The sequence below is a fragment of the Lolium perenne genome, chromosome 3, assembly GCF_019359855.2.
Source record: "Lolium perenne isolate Kyuss_39 chromosome 3, Kyuss_2.0, whole genome shotgun sequence".
Taxonomy (NCBI): Eukaryota; Viridiplantae; Streptophyta; class Magnoliopsida; order Poales; family Poaceae; genus Lolium; species Lolium perenne.
Genome location: NC_067246.2, coordinates 49135232 through 49140593, shown reverse-complemented (window position 1 = coordinate 49140593; position 5362 = coordinate 49135232). Strand labels below are relative to the sequence as shown.

Here is a 5362-nt window from a genome sequence, read left to right as displayed (position 1 = left end):
TGGTACTTTTGTGAAGTATATCCTATATAAAAGGTCGGTATATAAATTTTGGGTCCCCAAATTTTTTGGGCCCGTGCGACCGCATGGTCCGCACTCCATGTGACCGGGCCTGGTGTCAAAACAAAACCCGGAATACCTACTTACGGTGAAGTAGCACCGCCCAAAAACAAGAACACGACACCGTGAAGGATCTGGTGGGGCGCGGCGGGGAGGACCCTTGCGGGCTTCCTCGACCACATCCACGCGAGTGACAAACCGCGGCTACGATACCTATGCGCATCGGACCGCCGCTGGGTGCCACGTCAGATGACCTTCGTCGTCCGCGTCGTGGCGATCGCCTTCATCAGCCTCGGCGACTTCATCCGTGGCGACGTCTCGCTCCGCGCCTCCTTCTTCGTCGTCAAGGATCTGAGAATTCGTGCCAAGGAATATAGGTGTCCATGCACATAGTACGTGGATCTTACCAAAATAGACATTGGCAGATTTTATAAAATGTCAACAAAGTGATGCAGATAGATATTGATATAATCAAATAATATTGTTACTGTCATCGCCTGGAATATCTGAAAAAGAAGAAACACCAAGACTTTCAATGGGGTTATTGAAGAAACTACTCTGGTCTCTCCACCCCCCCCCCCCCCCCCTCTGCCTCCTTCTTTTGTAATAACTAGTACAAATGCCCGTGCGTTGCCACGGGTCATAAAATTTCATTTCTCAATGCATATATAATTTACAACTCTTTGAAACTTCAAAAATAAATCAGAGATATTATAATGTATTATAACATAATAATATTGAACGCGACAACAAAACAACATTATTGTGCATCTACGCGGTTCTCAATTTTAGATCGTGTTACTCTTCTGCCGTAAGTTCCACTCCTATGTTCTAGACCATCATAACTGTCAACTCAAAGTTCTTCAAATAACACTTTGATATTCATAAATATCCCATTGCAATCCTGGATCGTAGCCTTATGTGTCACATATAATAGTAAAATGCTCATGCGTTGCAACGGTCTCATAATTTCTTCAGGTTTCACTCACACTCACACCGTTTGGCGACGTGGGAGTCTCCGCCCCAACCACTCTCGTCTCTCCCAACACCCTCTCTCGTTTCCTCAGATCTGGGCCGGCTTGGCCCCTCTCCTTCTCTTCTCCAGCGATAGCCGACGTTGAGGCGGGTGAGGGTCTCCTCCCTGTACAACTGCAACGTAGGTGTAGGCTTCTAGAGTTGAGTTCGGCATGTATGGTGTCTGGCTTGATGCCGTTGTCTTGGAGCGCGTTGCCGACGCTCGCGAGCGGCGTTTGGTGGCCTGTGGTGGTGTTCTTGCTGGTGGTGGCGGCATGGTGTTGCGTGCGACCGGAGGGAGCGGCGCCAGCGTCTCCTTCAATAAGCTCGACCAAGGTTGGAGTTCTCCTTCCTAGTCCCCGCTCAATCTCGCTGCCATGGAGGCGGAAGGTGGGCTGGTGCGGCGGGATTTAGCGCTCCGGGGATCGATCGTGAAGCTCTCCTGTGGAGTCCATACACGGAAGCCAGGTTCGCTGAAGTGATCTACGGCCGAAGGCGGCCACTCCACGTTGTGGTGTCAAGCCGACGCCATAGCTTCTTCTTCTTCCTCCAGGTCGACGAGCCATCGTGGAGGATCTTTGGTTTCAGCACGGCGTAGCACGCTAACCTCGACCCAAATGGTGTAGTCCCCGGTGTCGTCGTCAGTGGCCGTGCTTGGAGACCTTGGCAAAGCCACGATGAAGACGAAGGACCCAATTGCTTTTTAAATTTTATTTCAAGGGTCTTGTTTGCAAATGCGGAGGACCAGGTTCTTATTTCTGTATTTCCTGGGTCCTCTTTGTAAGATGTATCACCATTTAATGCAGCTTCCAGGGCCTTCAGGCCATTTCCCGTTCAAAAAAAAAACTCACATTCACACGTAAAGAAAAAACAACAATATAGTTCAATATTGAATTAAAATGCATTTCAAGAAGCCACAATTTTCTAGCAACCATAAAGTTTTAAAATGCATTGAGATACTGGTATATATATCAATCAGCCGTACTTTTGCAGCCACATATACGTATAACCGAACTTCCTTTTTAAGCCTTACTTAACATAAAACTTTCCTTGACTCGATGACACTAAAATAATAAAAAAACTCCCACCCAAATTTGGACAGTCCTCGCCTGCCTCCCCACTCTCGACCTTCCCACTTTCTACCGCCCTCGTTTACTCTCTGGCCAAACATCCTTCTCCTGCCTCCCCACTGCCGGCAACCAGACTTCCCAATCCCTTGCCTTCCAGCCGCTAGCCTTGATGAGCGCCCTCTCCCACCAGTGCCACAATTACCTCACCCCGGTGGCACACCCCTGTTCTTCTCCGCCGCTCGTAGTTGGTTCTAGCACTCGAGGGAGGAGGCTCGCAGTAGGCCAACAACCCAGTGCTTGGCGCCAACAGAAGAGGAGTGATAAACCTAGTCTCCACCAGATCCACGGCACATATTTAATTACCTATATATATTTAGCATAGGTTAATCTATTAGTCAAACAAGTCAAAGTTTTAGAAGATAATAATTAAATAAGAAAAACTTATAAGCATGTGCCATGTAAATGAAAAATATAGGCAAGATGGCATAAACTAACCCGATCCTCTTGTTCCATGCATAGACCTAATCAAGCAAATCACAGGAAAACTAAAAAATCAAAGTACCAGGCTCACGAAAGGAAGGCATAACAGTACCTCCGGTTGCATCTAAGGCATTACACTTCCAACGCCCTCTTTATCCAAACCTAGTAAATCCCGACCTCATATGCAACCTGCTGGAAATCTCTTGAATGCGAAGCTGACAATTCATCTACCCATCACTGAAACTGCAAACAAGAAAATACAAGTTCTATTTAGGCATCATAGTCGTTTATGAGTAAAAGGGATATATGGGCCGAAGCATTATACTCCCAGGTATTTTCAGCGGACTTATACTATGAGTCTGTAATTGGAATATTACATTGCAATCCTAATAACTATTTAACAGTAAATCACAGGCAATTAGCTAGTTGAGAATTAAAGTACCAGTTGCAAATATACAACGGTCACTTCAGTTTCCATAGAAGCTGATGGTACTTCAGACCTCAGGTAATATTCAAGCTAAAAATATTTACGAAAAGAGGAAACTTGATGCTCCAAGAAGAATGCCACATGTATAATTTTCTTATTACTTCCTGAAAAGTTTGCTTCTTCAATTTGGGAAATTGACCAAAATAATATGCATTAAATTCAGATGTATAGTACTGGTAAATAAACGCATTTAAAGAAACATGCAAACTGAACACTTGGTACAAGATTTTCTAAATGCTTACATGTGCTTCTCAGTTGTTAGATTGGCACTCTTGCTCAGTATTAGAACAAGTCACTTCATGTGTTCCATCAGCGACAAACTGCTTATTGACAGACTTCTCCACAGAACACACCCCATCCATTTGGAGCATAAAGAAACCAGGAAAGCCTCCTCAATTGCTGCACAGAATTTGCTCGCCATGAGCTTATACACTGGAACCTGGCACAGCCAAGTAGGTAAAGACATGTTCATCTCACATATACTCCACGATGAGGTTTGGGCTTGAATAGCATCATAACCACTCTTCTAAATATTAATTAGCCATATGTAGGTGCTTATACCGTAAAAACAAATAGATGCACCTAGATACAGATCTATGAAGTGCACTTGTTAACCAATTCAAATGGGGAGTGGTAGGATATGTCAAGTTAAAGGTGATTCTTATCACACTAATCTGCAGACCGAAGTCTAAAAATATCTAAGAAGTAAAACAGATAAAGAACAGTCTCACAAGTTACCTAGTACTACACAGCGGAGCGGGTATCAACTGAACCCTCCATGTCCTTGATGGTACTGAACCGAAAAATCTGATGTAAACTACTCTTCTCAAGCTAATATGAGAGGAGATAATCATGGAAAAGACATTAAAACTAATCTAATAAAGATCTATCTGAATAACAGGAAGTAATACATGCCAAAGACGGTGGATCTAATATAACAAAAATTTATGTAAAGAGTAGGAATTAAGCTACTCTATTTCATAAAACGAATGCCCAATATGTAAACCAAGTTTTTTCACCTATATATATGTCAATATTGCTAGAAAAAATCAAACTCATATAAGTATTCAAATCCTTAAGAAAGGTAAGTAGCAGCACCTCAACAAGACTTGCCGCCACCAGTAGGCCTGCAACTCCACCAATGACAACATGACCATCTGGGCTTGCAAGAAAATGCTCAACCCACCAGATCGACTCCGTGCTCCATTATTTTCACCTGGAACAGCCATAACATCCTTCTTCACAAATCCTATGAAAGAATTCTTGCTGAACAACTAATCTAGTAGAAACTGAAACCTGCATTAGCAAAGAGTAACAATAATTCAGAATCTAGTCCAAGATAAGTATGCAGCACACCAAACAAAAGAACTGAAATTTATCAAACCCAACTACAACGGAAAGAATAAGCTGGCACATTCGATGCAAGAAAAGGCCTGAACTGACAATCCCCATGATTCATTATTTTTATACATTCAGGAGACAATGGCCTTGCAGATATTCTCAGTAGACAATGCACAAAAACCTGAACTTATAAGAATGTAAATGCATCACCCAGAGAATTGCACATTGCTACCTAGTTCATCTCTTGAGGCAGGAGCTGGCAGATCAACTTCGGATTTTTTGTGGAGTTTCATAAAACCGATTTGGTTGTGCACAATATTCGTAATCTACCCAGGGTGAGACATGTCCGCACAACCAATTAATTTATGCTGGTTTGAACACACTAAGCATTAGCAAATTTATTACACTAAAATGTCAGCATACTAATCTCCTGACAAGTACCAAAAATAAGAGGACCTTATCTTCTCATCTATAACCATAGCACAAATGTCATATTGCGAGTTCTATTTATCCCAAGTTAGATAACTGAAGATATAAGGCAGTAAATATGACGCATTCAAACTTAGAAATTAGAGACAAAAGAATGATTGCATGAACTTTCTAGCATACCAAATACAATAAGAATATTACTGAGGTGAACATTAAATATTTGAGAACTCCTAAACTATCCTCCTAACATTGATCGTATATTAGTTCAGAATAGAATTCCAGGCTACAACAATGCAAAACAACGAAGATACATTTCTGGATTCAAGTATTGTTATCCAAATATTGGTACGGTTAAAATGAATTATATTAATCGTTGAAAGTTTCCGAATACTTACCAGATTCTGGGTGAACTATATGTACGATGGCATTTAATCTGAATAAGCAAGTATCCATGCAAATCACATCAAATTGTGAGGGTTCTATT

At 42.2% G+C, this 5362-nt stretch overlaps 1 long non-coding RNA gene across 2 annotated transcripts; it reads right to left on the bottom strand.

Moving 5' to 3' along the window:
* Window positions 1-1950: 1950 nt before the first annotated feature.
* On the bottom strand, window positions 1951-4728 carry LOC127341324 (uncharacterized). 2 transcript variants are annotated; one of them, XR_007875428.2, is made up of 5 exons: window positions 4682-4728; window positions 4207-4404; window positions 3351-3547; window positions 2734-2864; window positions 1951-2504 (listed from the first exon to the last, which is right to left on the bottom strand). It is a non-coding gene; the product is annotated as an uncharacterized lncRNA (long non-coding RNA). The 2 variants fall into 2 exon arrangements; XR_007875427.2 differs by having other exon boundaries at window positions 3351-3507.
* Between the last annotated feature and the right edge of the window lie 634 nt (window positions 4729-5362).